Source organism: Pseudochaenichthys georgianus, chromosome 9, assembly GCF_902827115.2.
Source record: "Pseudochaenichthys georgianus chromosome 9, fPseGeo1.2, whole genome shotgun sequence".
NCBI classification, from domain to species: Eukaryota; Metazoa; Chordata; class Actinopteri; order Perciformes; family Channichthyidae; genus Pseudochaenichthys; species Pseudochaenichthys georgianus.
In genome coordinates, this window is record NC_047511.1 from 37,403,611 (window position 1) to 37,420,256 (window position 16,646).

Genomic DNA, 16,646 nt, shown 5'->3' on the forward strand with positions numbered 1-16,646 from the left:
TGGCTCAGGATGAATTTCTTGGAGCGGGCTGCCAGACCGAGGTAATACTTTCAGGCTCTTATCAGCACTGGCATAAGCTGAGTGCTGCATCACCCACTTCCCAGCGTCAGCTTATTATGAGAGTCCATGATGTGTTGTACTACCTTTGTGTGTCCCGGGGTCTGTGTGATGCACCGGACACACTTAGCAAGAAGAGGAAGAGGACAGCTTAGGGCCTCTGTCAAAGAAAAACCTCCATTTCCTCTCGGTTTGAATGACATTTTGCAAAAGTAGGTGTTTTGCAAGGTTCCCTGTAGCTGGAAGTGTCAGTAAAGACATTGTGCTAAGTAAAAGATTGTCTGGCTGAAATATATTTAGGTGTGTTGTTGAAAGACATTATCAATGTGCAGGAGTTTGAAGAGATGTGCATGATTTCCCATATTAGATATATGAGCTCATAGGACAATAAACTCTGATCACACATCAGGCAATCTTTTGATAGCATAAACTGATTTTTGCCAGGCTTATTATTTATATTATTTCTCCTTTAGGAGTTTCAAACGCATTTTGCAGTCACCAATTCCTGAACAGCAGATTAATTCTGCATGCTTATCACTTTTAATTGTATTCCTGTTGCATGATAATACTTTAGTTCTCCCTGTAGACCAGCTACAGAGCAGCTTTCCTGCGGCTGGATGTAATTCAGTCTCCTGCTCAAGGGCACGTCTGCAGAGCCTGCAGGTTTGAGTCTCCCCGTGAAGGGATGCTGCCTTTAACCTTTAACTAGGCTGCTGATAAGGATGAAAGCGTGATTAAAGATCTTAATCTGCATCCTGCCACGGCAATTTATATCAGAACGTTTTTTTTTCTTTTTCCGCGAATAAACAACGTGGTTTCAGACGCTTGGACGCCGAGCATCTCTATGGTAACAGTCCTCAATTACTGATGATTGGCCAACCCGAGGGAATGTTTCTATTCCCTGAGTGCAGTGATTGGTCGGTGGGCGGTCTGCGCAGCCTGACTGTCTGCAGCGTTCCGGGTTATTGTCAGTCTCGGCAGCTCGGCACAAGGGCAGGACCGCATCCCGAGCCGCCTGCTCTGCTAGCTCTAGAATCAGACGTAACCATTTCTTATTTGGTTCATACACCAAAGAGAGTATCTCGGACCATTGCTATCGAGGTTACTCCACAGTCTGAGCTGGAAATCTGAGTCTGAAACGGGAGGCAAGATATCTCGTTTCTTCCGCCACCACGGAGAAAGTGACGGACGGAGCAGAGCCTGAGCACCGGGATTTTTATATCGCTTCAGTTTAGGATATTTCAGCCAGCTCCAGTGGCCCGCCCAGCCTTGATTTCTTTCAGGGCACCTGCTATTCCATAGAGAATATTACTAGCAGTCGCTTGAACATGTTGAACTAAGGTTGCATATTGAACAGGCGGACCACTTTAAACCCATGCGTAACAGCGGTGGATTTGGGAATACTGCGTAGCCGTTCAACCAGACAGTCTTCAGATAATCTGTTCTCTTATCTGGAGGTATCTACAAGCGCAAAGAAGAGCAACCAGGACCTTTTACTTTGTTCCGGAGGCTAAACGTTGAAAACCCGAAGCGCTCTCGGTGCGCAATCCTTCCGAGGACGCTCCTGAAATTGCCGACCTGCGCTTTTGCCCTCGACACAAATTGGCAGCCGAGTCGAGAAAAAGGGCAAAGCTTATTAACTTTGCATGCTAGAGGCTAGAGTGTGGAATCTAATTCACGGGGTTACCGGTGTATTTGCATAACATCGGAAGAGGAGGATAAACTTAATCAACATTTGACATCGACAAAGCGGCTGCTGGATGTTGGAGAACAGAATGAATCCTTTTTAATTTGGACCACAGAAGTATGAGGCAGATTGCTCAGTGAATGCTACAATCTGCATGGAGTTCTAGTCTGCACTACGGAGCAATTTATGGTAAATATATTTTACGGCCATTTATTTTTCTCATTTAAGTCTTGCAGATTCAGAATGGTTTGGGTCAGTTTTTGTATCCATTAACGTAGGCAGAGACGCGCTGAATCCTTTTGGGATGGTAACGAGAAGAACAACAGAAAATAATGAGTGTTTGTAAATGTTCCCTTTTCCCAGGATAATGCCCACATAACGATGTCTCAGATGTAAAGCCTTTGTTTCCATGCGTGACCTACAGTAAAGGAAGTGTTGTAAAATCGACTTGTTAGAGAGCCGCTCCCGAATGGCTTCAGGAACTGCTTTGATGTGTAATATTGGTCTTTTCAAGTATGGGTAGCAATTAAGTGTATTGTCGAGGGTATCGCACCGCAGGCACCACAGGCAGGAGTGTGTGCCACTGGAAGAGTTGCTGCTCAGAGCAAAAGGTGCGAATTTATCATCTGCACGCGTCACTGCGTGTGGGGAGGGTGGCTATAGTGACTGCTGCAATTAGTGAGTTTTCACCCTGGAGTGTTAATGATATACCATCCCTTTTTATAGCGGGCCTGTATATTGTGACAGGCTTTAATCTAGGAACTTACAGAATTCCTGCAGATGTGTGCTAAATGCTGTACAACTTGTCACTTGGTGCTCGGCGACATGGATGATTCTCTGTGCGGCATTGAGGTCTGGAAGGCACTTTGTCATCGTCCTGTGAATTCTTTAGCAAATATGTCTTCTGCAGCCTGGGTCTTGAATGCAAATGGGAAAGTCTGGTTATTTTAGTCCATGTTTATTTGAATATACTGGTTGATAAAGTTTAGGGCTGTTTCCACTCTTGTGAACTTTGAGCCTCATGGGTTGCTGAGGTTGCTCTGCAATATTTAGCTTCATCGCTCACACTGCACATAAATGAGCCTGCACATTATGCTGACTGTGCAGGGAAAGAGCTGCACACAGTATGTTTTATCATTAGACTACAAGCATCCTCAAAATGGATCTTCCTCCCTGGCTCCAGTCACTCTCTCTCCAGCCGCCCCGCAGACAGGCAGCTCTCTGAATGTAATATGGCCCCTACAGCAGGGCAGGCGCCCCCACAGTCAGGGCACCTGCCATCCTGGCTGTATTGAATAAAACATCCAGTGATGTATGAGGCAGGGGCTGCACCCGAGGGGGCAGAACTGCCTCATTTACTTCCTACACTCTGCGCCTATGACCTGCTGAGCAAATTGTACTCATATTAGCTCTGCGGCTGCTCCTCACCTAAACAAATAGTCTTCCCAGCATAATGCTTCCCTTAACTCAACATGAAGGTTGGACACGGCAGAGGAGAACAGAATGGTGAGAAAGCTATAATATCTGGGTCACTGAATCACCTTTAGGAGTTTGTAGCTCTTGGTTTGCCTTTTTATTTTCTAGCTTGCTGTTAAGTCCTGTGTAGTAACATTGGACTTTCAAGTGTCCTGCTGCAAGACTTTACTCACATTTCATCTTCCTCTTGCTTTTACCATGTGTCCTATTGCTCTATGCTATCATCTGTCCAACAAAGGCACAAGTCCACCAATGTACTCTTGCAAAAGTATTTTGTGTTGCATCAATCCTGATCACATCAGCACTTTCTGCTTTACTTGTGAGAGAAAGCATGACTAAAGTAAGATCTAATATAGTCATTTATACCAGCAGCATGCAGCTGTGAGGTGGAGAGCATTCTAGCCTCATATGGATGAAAGTAAAAGCCAACACCAAGAGAAGCTATGCATGTTTAGCTCCAATTCCATATCAGCTTGATTGATTGATAGCGTTTGGGTTCCTTACTGTATTCTTCGCTTATTAAAGCGCCAGCCTGGAGTGAATAAGTGAGCCTCACTCATGAATACCGCTAAAGTCGCTGAAGTTTAATTTCCTGCGCTGTGTATTAATCTTCTTTAATCCCTGCATGGTTTGATTGTCTCAGCACCTACCCAGAGGCAGCAAAACTCATTTTGGCACTCAAGATGACTCAAATAATAGATTATGTGTGTGTGTGCGCGTGTGTGTGTGGGAGAGAGAGTGTGTTACTAACGATCTTCCCACCCCTGAAGTGTCTGCATGTCCGTTCTTGTGTGGACTCTAGTAATAAAAGCACTTATTTTTACCCACACAAATAAAATAACCACTTTTTATAACCGATGTACGATCCGCTAACTCAATTTCTAGAGAAAATATACTGGAGATGTAAATAATAATGAACAACATTTCCTTCCCCTGTCAGAGACAAGACAGGCGTTCTTAGAGTATTTGATATCATGGAAAAGCACAAAGCTTCTTACTTCCTAATATCATCGGACACTTTAAAGAACACAAGCGTTTTCTCTCAAAGCCATGTAGCCAGCAGCTCATTAGACGCCTGATCAAAGTGTATCATTTCAGGCAAAGTCTACAATAGTCCTTGTTTGAACACTTTTCATGTGCAGGCAAACAAAAGAGACGTGCCCTTCCTTGTACCTTACAATATTACATGATTTAATATAAACTCTGATGTCCCGGCAGCGAGGTTTGTCTTGCACATCAGTACTCAGGATGTGGAGGGGGAAAGAGTGAAATAAAACAAAGGTATTACGCAGAAGTAATTGTGAATAAACACACACACCCTTCAGCCAGTCAGTGTGAATGAATCGAGGTGAAAGCTGAGTTCAGTTTCCAGCAAAGATGAGAGTGTTGATTGGATTTGACATGTGGAGGCAGGATTTGCTGGAAAACATTTGTTCGAAGGTAGCAGTACAAGTTCTTTATGCTCAAAGTAGTTAGCTGCTGCAGCAAATCAAACTGCACACCACTGATTGACCCTAGTGTAATTAGCATCATGTAACAGAAAATAATACACATCTTCAGTAAATTGACTTGCGTGTCATTCTACAACTTTCAGGCATCTTGTTTTCATAAACAACTATGCATTTCAATTCAAGCATGTTCGATGTGGAGTAGCTACAGCAGGGGTCTCAAACTCAAGGCCCGGGGGCCAAATCCGGCCCGCGACTTCATTTTATGTGGCCCGCAAGAGCTTGCAAAGAATATAATACGTTTATTATACGGTTACATGCCACTTTACAGAAGCTGGTTGCCCATAAACTACATGTCCCACAATGCATCTTGTTTTGTGACATGAGCACCGAAGAGACTTGCAATTATTTGCCCTGGACTTCTGCTTTCAGACGTAGTTAGTTATTACCCCGATAATAATCCAATTCAGAGGCAATAATGTAATATAATACATTATTTTATGTATATTATATATATGTATATTTATATAGTTACAACCGGCCCTTTGAGTGCAACCATAATGCTAATGTGGCCCGCGATGAAATTGAGTTTGACACCCCTGAGCTACAGAAATAAAGCCTGTGATTGCACCCCCGCACCAGTGTTTCTGACGAGAGCGTCATGGCAGTGAGACGCTGTGTGGTTCTCTGCTCGGTACGCCGCCGAGGACTTCCTGTTGTTCAGGCTGTAGGAAAAGGTTCACCTGACCACAGCCCTGCTCAAGTGATCTGCTGTGATGGTAGACGTTGGCAACTCTTCATCAGGGTTATCTGCAGCCACTTAGCGCGTGACGGACAGCGGCGATCCCCCGCCCTCCTCCCCTCTCACCCTGTCAGACGGAGTGGAAGTCACGTCTCCCAGGGCCCCCGAGGTTAATGTATAGCCTTTAATTTGGAAAGGTTAGGGCGGTCAGTCCATTTTTTTACGCCTGACAATGCCTTTGTGCGTGTGAATTATAGGGACTGTGGAGTTTATATGTGGTTAATGAGTACAGTAGTATAGAAAGGCTGAGTGCCGTGCATTTTATAGTTTACTCCATAACCCAGCCAGAGACGTGTGGGGAGGCATGCTCCTTCCAAAGTGTTCTTGGTGCAAGAAAGAGAATAAAGCAAATCTGACAAGCTCTCCAACGGCGAATTTGCTCTCCTTAAAAACAATGCCGCTCTTGCCTTCCTCATGGTCACATTGATTTGTTCTGGGTGACAGTGCAGGCTGCTGTGAAATCACCCCAGCGCCATTGATCTCAAGTGGAAGAGGAGGAGAGGGAATGAGAGCCTGGCGACAGTGAGCAACATGGGAAAATCCTCAGTGCGCCCTCTTCAGCCTTAAACAGTAATAAAACGAAGGCCTTGGTTACTATCTGATCAGCCCCGCTGTACTTCTTCAGCCTCTGTATTGCAGCCTCGTCGGCGCTTTGATTTGTTTTGGAGGCCTGTGCATGCGCTTTGATTTGCTATTGTGCCTCGCCATGTTTCACATTATCAGCTGAACTCTTTATTGCCACTGTTTTCCATGCCAGAAGCAAGGCTGTTTTTTATCTCATGCAGGCCTCTGATTAATATCCCCCTCTATGCTGGTGTACTTTAATCTTGAATGGAAGATATCTGATTCTCCTCGGCTATTGAGGAAGATCAAACTTTAATGGAACAAGGAACTGCACATCATCCTAATCTCCACCCCCCTGCATTTTGCTTGACTGCTCTCCCTCGGGCAGGAAGCAGGAAACACATCAGACAGATAAGGTATGTTCTGGTCATGCTGTGGTAATATATTCCCTGTTGACAATGGTCACTTTACATCTCAGATGGTTGAATACTTGGTTGAAGTAACGGTGGGTAAAAAAGCAAGGAGAATTGATTGATATTAACTTACACATGCCGTATAGACTCAAACACTGAAACTTTTCAACAAGCTTTAATAGAGGTTTCTTCACAGTTCATTCCGCAGAAACAGAAAATGTATTTATCGACATGCTACAGATGAGGCCTTTTGTGACCCATGTAATCCGTCTGTAATAGCCTGCAGGAGAGATACAGTCAGCTGTATGGATGTATGAAGGTTCAATGCGTCTGATTACACGACAGCCAATCCAGGAATTAGCTATTGACTGCTATTTCCACCGCTCACTTCCTCCATATCACTGCATAACGGTGCATTATGCTGACCAGCGTCTGGACTGTGACTGGCTAGATGCTTATTGTTGCAAATGGATAACACGTATGGAGTGTCACACCTCCCACAGACGGTTTGTGTCTCTGACAAGAAGAGACTATTACCCAATTCTAAGGCGGTTGCTGTAAGGTAATGACATTTCCACCGACTGGAGAAAACAATGTTGTCTGGTCCTGGATTGTAATTGCAGAAGCCACCTCACCATTTTCCTGAGTTCAGCGTGAATGCAACACGATTTAATAACACTCTGGAGATTTTTATCATTTATTGCCAGGCCTGGCAGCCGCATCAGGGCGAGCAGGCTGAGGCGTGCACAGATAAAACTCATTCAATTTACTTGTTGAATTTTAACCAAGCCGCAGAGCATTTACAAGAGAGCTGGCATATAAGCCATAGGGAAACGTGTATGTGTTGGTATAGGGCTGCAGCAGGTCAGCTATATTGTTAATATGAAGCAGCCATTTCCTTAATCTAAATGGAGGAGTAGCCTGGAACTTCCGTCATTTTCTCCCGTGTTATTATTTGTGTCAAGAAAGGGTTGAAAATCCGTGGGATATTAGGCCCTGAGGCCAAAGGGCTTCTGTGTGCCTGCCTCCACTCACATACAGAAACATAGGCATATTGACATGAGGACTAGGTTGGACACACACACACACACACACGCACACACACACACACACACACACACACACACACACACACACACACACACACACACACACACACACACACACACACACACACACACACACACACACACACACACACACACACACACACACACACACACACACACACACACACACACACACTCCCAGCCCTGTTTTATTACCTCCTGCCTGCTGCTGGAATTGCTTTCCCCCCTCGAGTGAGCCAGGCAAAGCCGGCTTTATTGTGTTAACCTATTTGTGTGTCAAGAGCGATTGCAGCGTTCTTTATCTCTGTTTGTATTCGGACGAGGAGACGGCAGAGAGAGAGAGGGAGAGCGAGGAAGAGGGAGCGGGAGTGGCGGGGGAGAAAGGAGAAAGGGGTGGGGGGGTTTGCACAGGAGCCAGGCGAGCCACCGGAGTTAGACGGATGGCCGGTCACCTCGCTCCACTCTGGAGGATAATGACTGGTTGCTTAGCAATAACCCACCCCCACCCACTTCCAGACTTGCATCCAGAGTAATCACTTTTTTCCTCCAAAAGATTTCATATATAATTACTAGCCCACTGCCGGCCTTTGAAATCTGCCTAATGGGTCTTTTAATTTATTTAGCAGAGTGGGTCGAAGGTTCGAGCTGAAATTTGAAATGTTGTGTGTGTGTGTGTGTGTGAGGGGCTTATCATCTCCTGGTTACTGTAGATTTGTGTTTGTCAGCATGTGTGTGTATCACTTTGCGTTGAGCTGTTGGTGGAGTTTGACCGGGATTACAACAAGGCCAAAGATATATTTCTGCTAGATAGCTGCTGCTCCAACCTTTGACCTGTGTAATGCTGCAGTGGCAGCGCTGCATTTAAACGGATGCATCTGCACACACAATCACATACTTCTGTTTTTAACGGCCGACCAGAAGCTAGAAGTGCTTCTTCTTGTGAGCTCTTAGTTTTATTAACATTTTTATTGAGTTGAACAAATGGCTGACCTTATAGCATAATTAATGGCCCGGCCTGCTTAGGAAAAGAGCGTTTTGGCAGAAGTGACTGGCGTTAATCCAAGCTGTTTGTCTCAAGATGTGCAGTATGTTTATTCAGCAGGTGACAACATTTAATACTGCTGAGTGTTTTCCAACGTCTCAATTCTTTTCAACTGTTTTTCTCATTTCTTACTCCCCAGTCAGGATGCTAATCTACAGGCTGTCTTTAGCCTGCACGGCTCTGCAGCAGGTCTCCATTCTTTTAGGTAACTGTGTTTTTAAGTGGCAGGATAAAGGTATAATATCTGAACATGACCCCAATTTAAACTGTCTTTCATCACCAGCAGCCACTGATCTTGGCACAAAGTCCAGAGTCGTTTTAATGCTCAGCCAATTATCCTCTCTGCTGTTGAAAATCAAAAAAATTCTTCTCCTCTTTTATGAAGAAGTAAAAAATGAATTTGAAATTCCCTGTGAAGTTCATATTCAACTTTGACTTGTTTATGATGATAAAAAAACAACAGCCCGCGTGGATCAAATCAAATGTTTTGACGTATGCCAGTGTAGCCAGTTGGTGACTGTTCGTATTTGGAGAAACAAATGACTCCAAAAAGCGAGTTTTGTTAATGGAGCTTCTTCAAATAATGTCAGCCGTGTCTGATATGTTCCCATCTGTGCTCTCTCTCCATATCGCGCTTGGTGCCATCTTTCCTTATCCAGGCTCATGCACCATTGCTAAGAGTGACAGCTTTGCACGTCCTGGGAACTTCATACAGACACACTAAACATACAGCGCTGTCCCCACCCCCATCCCCGTGGCATGCTTCTGTGGCTGCGTCTATAGGAACAGCTGTCCAGCTGTCACCGCAGCCAGCCAGTCAGACGCTCTCCGAGGCAACATCTGTAGAGACTGAACGCGCAAGGGCAGCCTGCCATCCCCTGCTCGTCCCAAAAGAGCACGAAAGTGTGTCAGGCCTTTTGGCTGCACATTGCCACTGACCAGATCAACCGTATCGCTGGGTTTTGATTGAACGTAATCTGCCCCTGTGCCACTTAAATAGACTCTGCGGGGCTTCAAACCTTTATTTCGTCACTAACTTTTAGTGATCTTTAGTCGGATGATAACAACACTTCTTTAAATGTGACCGTAGAGCCGAACACTCAAACCACATTATCGTACCCATTAATAGTCGTCTGCTACTGCATGGGTATGTGTGTGTTTGTGTGCACGCGTGTGAGTGTGTAAACAAAATCCCATCGAGCAAGGGGCAATGGCCCGGAACTGACGAGAGCCCACTGGGAGAGTCTTTCCTTGATGTAGCCCCCGCTCCCCCTCCCCACCATCTCTTCCTCCTGGCAGGGGGGGGGGCACAGAGCCATGGGAGTGGGGAGAGAAGCAGAGCCGCGGTCCCTCTGTCAGCCACAAACTAGGATCAGGGAGATCGCATGGGACTCTCTTGGGATGAGCAAAGGGAAGAAGGGAGAAAGCAGCTGTTCAGTGTTTTTCTCTCACTTCTTCACCAGCTTTCTGTTTTTTTTTTACTCTCTCTTTCTTTTTCTCCGAGGCTATCATTAGCTTCTGTCATGCTTCTTTCTTCGGTGGGTTTGAAGAAAACGCTTCGAGTGCTGTAGACATGGTTGAGATGGAAATGTGCTCTTTGCCATTATCATTCCTCTGCCTCTCCTGTTTTTAGGAACTGTTAAAGTACTTGATTTCTTCATCAGTGCACTTGATAACTGAGGGCCTCTCAGGCACACTGCCTCTCCCCACAGACAGCTGCAGACTCATACAGGCTTTGGGCGAAGTCTGATGGATCCTGTTTACTGGAGCTGAGAGAATGCCTGGGTATCTCAAATTAAGTGTCACTTAAAGCTTGTCTTTTAGTCAGCTTTCCATTTTGTTCCCCCATCTCCAGTGACAGCACTGTGCTGCCAATTGTACCAGGGATTGAGAGGAAGACATTTGGTGATTATACATTCTGTCATGATTGAGGGGTGAAGCCAGAAACTCGAGGCAAAACCAAATTCCGTATGGCTGCAGTGAAATCTCTCCACCCATAGTGAGTTACACTCAAACAGCCCCAGTCCCGATGACAGGGAAATCGCCTGCTCATGACTTATCGTTTTATCATTCAAATGTACCCCATTGATGCTGGCTGCTGTGATTGACAGCTGGGCTTGAAAGCCACAGCTACCTCAATTGAGCTGCGGCAGCCAGTTGGTAACCGTGACAATGGTCTCTCCTCTTTGCCTTGTTTTCACACTTTTTCTGCTGTCACAGAAACCTCACTGATTGTTTCTCTGCCAAGACAGCATCCTATTCATCTTTTTAAATAAGGGCCTCAGCCCAGCAGTATTGTTTGCAGAAAGCCAAGAGGACCTTGTGAGACCACACTGAAAGGGAAAAGGGGGCAACTGGGGCTGAAGCCACCGCATTGTGGCAGGAAAGCCAAGCCTCCTTAAAAGCAACAATATTAGAAATCTAATGGCTGCTGTGGAGATAGATGGTGCCGAGGTCTGAATGCAGCCGGCGCTCTCTGGCCCCGCCTGATAACTCTGAGCTCTCTTGTCTTCCTGCGCTCTCAGCTTTGCTCTCCAGGTGCATTCTGTGCTTTCATCTGCATCGTGGCACTCTGAATAAAAGCCTCTGTGTGTTTAGGGCCATTTTCTCCTTCTTTGCACTTATTGATCCCTTTCAGCGCGGTTAGAAGAGGCTTTATCTTTTTTTCAATTCTGGGCTCAAAAGCATAACAGCGGCATATTCTGAAATGGCACAGCATTTATGTTTTGTTGTCTGACCTAGGGAAGGAAGAATCACGGCCCTATCCTTTGTCCCTCTGTACTTGGCAATTTCTTTGAAGTAAACAAACATGCATTTAATTACGGTGTCCTCGCCAAATGTATGGTTCTTACGACCCAGAAACCCCCCCTCACGCCTCTGTCTGGAAAAATATGTCTGCACTCTGATTTCAAGGCTTTGTGTTTAATTAGGTGTGATTTGTGAACATTTCCCATGTGGTACGAAGTCTTATTTGAGTCCCTGTAATTTCTTGTCAAGCGGTTGTTAATGGGAGTATTGCGGCAATGCTCCCGACACCTTCTGCCTCGTAATGAGAGCCTTCCTGTGCAAAATAGCCCCATAAACCAAACCTTTCAAGCATGAGGAACATGTGGTGGCAGTATTTGTCAGCTTAGTAGTTAGGATGTTAACGGAATATAAAGATACTGAAGTTATAGGATCTTTCTATACCTTCCCTGTGTCTTTGTCTGGTTTTTGGACATGGAAACCCAGCGAGGCAGGGCAACCTGGATGACTAATTGACTGCCAGGACAGAGCCATATGATAGCTGGTCAATGGAAATGGATATACTTTCCCCTACAGGGAGCTCTGACCGCTTTGTGATCATCTGTGTGGTCACGTACCCGTGCATGCAACTGCATGAGCATTTCAGCATGTTGCTATTCATAGCTGTTCGGCTCTTTGTCCCACAGCTACTCCTCTACTTTACAAACACGGCAAATGTATTCCTTTAATCACAACTTCAGAAGGTTATAACGCATCTATTTGTATAGACTTCATTCTGGCATTTGCTTCTGCTGCTTGAAAAATATTGAACATTTGAACAAAAGGAAACAGTCAGGTGAAGCATTCATTTTTTTCGATGATGCTTTAACAAAGGGAAATAATTGTGGCCTGATTATGTAATACCCAACAACAGTAATAGGTGTATCCACTTGTCCTAAACATGTCCTCAGGCTGCTGCCACAGTTTGTGTCAACAGCAAAGGTGTTACTCTCTGTGGATAAAGCCTCTGTGCAGTGCCAGCTTTAACAACAATGAAGTTCTCTCTTCACAAAGACAAGTGTCTGTCACAGTTGGTCCTTGAAATGTGCATTAAACTGCGAGGACTATGTTTCCTCTGAACATGCAAATGTGTGCGCGCAGGGATGTCTTGTTGTTGTTGTTGTTGTTGTTTGCAGGTTAAACACAAACACTTCTGTCCCGGTTTCACACACAAGCCAGTTTCTGGTCCTCGGCAGCCGGCCACGAGCCTCCGCCCGTCATCCAAAAAAAAGATCCGCTCAGTTCCTCCAGATTCAAAGAGCCCACATAACTCGACTGTGTCGAAGCACGCCCCCCTTCCCTGACCCCTCCTTCTGGAGACGGCACTCTTGACCTGCTGCCCCATTGTTTCCAGCGGGGATGGATGGGGAGCCGCCTCTGCCGGCGCGATCCTTCACTCAATAGCCGCTCCATCTGTTGACTGCGTGACTCTGGGTTACAAGCGGGGATTTTGCTCCGTCTGTGCAGGGTGTGAAAGGAGCTATCTCAGGGGGCTTCCTGAATAGGGGCTTTAAAACCGCAGTCGCAGGGTGTTGTGATGCCCCTCGCACCCTGTCCCCCCACCCGCCATCAGCCCCACACAGCCGGCTGGGTGTGTGCAGGATGAGAGGCCTTCATTGTGCCTGTTCACAGGCCCCTAGGCAACAGGGTCACCTTGTCCCCTAACAAATGCCGCCCTCAGTGGGATTGTTGGCACTGCGTGTCTGTGTTTCTTCGTGTGTGTGTGTGTGTGTGTGTGTGTGTGTGTGTGTGTGTGTGTGTGTGTGTGTGTGTGTGTGTGTGTGTGTGTGTGTGTGTGTGTGTGTGTGTGTGTGTGTGTGTGTGTGTGTGTGTGTGTGTGTGTGTGTGTGTGTGTGTGTGTGTGTGTGTGTGTGTGTGTGTGTGTGTGTGTGTGTGTGTGTGTGTGTGTGTGTGTGTGTGTGTGTGTGTGTGTGCGTGCAGGGGGGAGTGGGTTTTTGAGTATAAGAATGCATCATCAGGAAGAGGGCAGAGGCCTTAGCTGCAAGGACATTTATCTAACATCTCTGCCTTTCACATCAAGGCCTATTCAGTGGAAGCCGTCTGCGTCAGGCTTTCAAAGGGCATCACAGATAGAGGACCACTCTGTGCCGCTTTAGGTCAAACTGCGCTCACTGAGCATTTGGACCAACAAAGCGGCTAATGTGATTTCCTGTGTCTCTTGTCAATTCCGCTTAGAAAGAAAAAAACTTTTTGGAAACATTGTTTTTTGTCTCTCCTGAATTTGAGTTTCATATCCTGAAATAGTGAGAAAGTGCTGCTTTTTAAAGATGGTCTTTTTGGGTCCACGCTTTAGTGTTTGTGAACAAAAACTAAATCTGTTTTGACTGCTGGTTCACCTTCAGTAATTAGTGTTGAAATTGCATTCTGCCAACCGTTTGTGCTGAGGTCCTCTGTCTATATGCGTAGGAGTTGTTATTTGCCATTTTCTCCTAAGTGAAACTGAGCAGGATACTGCCCTCTGGGATCCTTTTCTTTCTCCTGATTAAAATGTTCATCAACTAAAATGACAACCTGTGCTTGGGATGAACATATTGTTTTAACGCAATGCAGATTCAAATAGTTGTATGTTTACTTATGTCCTGCCCTTTTATGAAACTGTTTCTCTGCTTCATGCTTTTGACAGTTCAAATAAGTCAACTGCAGTTTAATTGAGCTCACTTTCTTTTGGTTGTATATCAAGGGGGGTCTTACAAGCACCCTTGTCTGCTCTGTTTCCTGTTCTTTCCCTTTATCACAGAGCCACAGTCAGCCACAGCTCCACCACTGGGGCCCAGAGCTCTTAGCTGTGACAGGATGTCCCTAACACACCATTACCTCAGCTAAGATGATTAAAGTAGCAGGATCTGCTCTCCTCATGTCTTTGGCACATGTGTTTCACCTCCACCTTTCTTCTCAGCGAAGTGAGCAGCAGAACGGGGCAGAAAGCAGGCCTGAAGCCCCCTCACCAGACGAGACAGAGTTAAAGGAGGAGGGGGCTATTGAATTAAATGAGTGGAGGTAGAAAACTGCAGTGACAGCAGAATGAATAAATTGAAGAATTCTCTCATTGTAAATTGTCTATCGCTCGTGACAAACGATCTGATAGGCGAGCGGCCCGGGTTTCCGACGCATCCGTCCCAATAGAGCTGTGAATAACTGGTCTATCTCCACACTGCTTAGCACTGGCCCCGCACTTAATAATTCATACAGTGTGAAATATTTTCCCCGGTACAGATATGCCAAAGAGCTGCCGCCAGCAGGCGGGGGCGGCGAGGGGGGTGGCGAGGGGGTGTCCCTGCGGTGCTAATTTGGGGGATGGTGACATGCATAGATTTCTAAGGGGGCTATAGTTTTAAAGAGACGGCTCAGACACATTTGCTCTCCTGTTGTTAGAGCTGAGCTGGAGATGCAGAGTGAGAGTGCAGATGACATTTAACTCATGGCTGATCTGCCTGGAACCGGGAACAGTGAAGGGAAATACATTTCCATTGGGCTGACTGAACACACTTATCAGTGGCTGTGGGGACAAAGGCAGGCTGTAAAGTTGCTAAGTAGTTTTTGCTGTTTGCCCTGGCGAGGGTTGTGGACACATCAGTGGCAGCAGGTGTCTACGGACACCTGGTCTACAGTATGTCTCCTGTTTCCATCAGGTGACTCCTCCTGCCTCAGGCGCTCATGGTCCCTGACCTTATTGTCCCCTTTATTCACAGCCCTGAGCTCATACCCTTATTCTCCACGGCAACGAATCCAAAGCAATAATGCCCTGACTTGAGTGTGCGCAGAAGCTTGTGTGTTATGTGCTTGTGTGTGATGGTGTCATTCCACGTGTGTCCTCTTATGTGTGGGGTTGTCTGTCTCGTTCCACAGCGCAGTCCAGTACACACTGGGTTTTATGGTTCGCATTCAGGCCCTGATACCAATTATGCAAACTATTAAAAATGTAAGGAGGACAGTCTTTTATAATTTAATCCTAAAGTAATAGATTCTATTAAAAATGCATGAGAGGAGCTTTATAGATGGAGCTAGAGTTAGTGTCTATCAAAGTCTCCAGTCAAGGATGCAAGGGGAATGGGCGGCATTGCCTCATTATTAAAAAAGGATCTGATTACCATAGAGCAGGAGTCCCTCACAGCCGAGGGAGAGCTCGCCGGCCACGAGTCAGGTAGGACCCTCCCCTCTCCTGGTGAAATGAACCTACACTTCCTGTTTCAACTTTTGAAAATGGGATTCAAAGTGACACGTGATTTGTTGTGGTTTAAAGCATTCTGACGTCGAACTACTCTTTGACTTCTGGCTACTCCTCCCTGGTGTTTCACTCAAGATTGTTTGGTCTTGTCCTTGCTGAGAGCATGCAGAAAGTGTTCAAGCATGACAACAGGAAACCTGCAGTGTTGTAACTTAATGGCTCATGCAGCAGGCAAGCAGCAGCAGATCCTTTACTGGCCTCCGTGTTCCTTGGTTTACCGCACAGAGCTTCCTGGACAGGTGAAAACAAACCAGTGTGACGTCTTTCCACAGGACTGGGACTGGTTTTAACAAAGCACACATATTTTCACTGTTTTACTTTTCATTAATTGAATTCTCCGCTTTTCCCCCACACTGCATCGTAGGTTTAATGGAGAACAAATAGCAGGTGCATTTCACTTTGTTATTGCGATTCGCTTCAATAATTACAGGTAGGAACTGCAGAGATTCAAGTAGCCACACAGCTACTGAACTAAAGGCTCTGTGCTCAATGTCCTGTGAGATGTGTTTTGAAAAAGCCAATATAAATTGGAAGCTAAGTTCTGCCTCTGAGGTAAATTCCTTGCCTTTTTGATGTCATGGTTGCCTGTTTATGGAATAAATCCCACAGGCTTAATCGATCATCTCCGTGGAAAGGTCAAGAGGAGAAGCTGTGGTGTTTGAAGTGCTTATCCCATGGAGGAGTGCCAGCAATGTGACACCTCCTTATGAGTAGGCGGCGGCAGGCAGATTAGTGACGGACAGGGTGGCCCAGGGGGATGATTCAGGGAGATTCAGCTCTAAATACTCTGTGTATATCAGAGGGAAAGAGAAACATTATAAGCTGCTTTCCCACAATCTCTATTTTCAACGGAAAAGCATATTAGTAGATTAAAAAGAACATTTAAAAAAAAAAGTAGAGAGAAAAATCAAATGAAGGGGGGAGGGGTTCACAGCTGGTGGTGAAAGGTGAACACACGTGTATTGGTTTTAACCTCCTGCCCATGCTTCCTGTGTAATGTTGCTTGAAGTTACCGTCGGTTTCATCCCTCTGCAGTCTAATCTAATCTGGAGTGGGT

The 16,646-nt window shown here is 45.8% G+C and overlaps 1 protein-coding gene across 1 annotated transcript in view; it reads left to right on the forward strand.

The window, feature by feature from the left end:
• The first annotated feature begins 1,044 nt into the window (after positions 1-1,044).
• The window catches only part of fam222aa (family with sequence similarity 222 member Aa), a 44,230-nt gene continuing 28,628 nt past the window's right edge, over positions 1,045-16,646 (forward strand). The window contains exon 1 of the mRNA XM_034091619.1: positions 1,045-1,933. The gene's annotated coding sequence lies outside the window, so the exon portion shown is untranslated. The remainder of the gene's footprint in view (positions 1,934-16,646) is intronic.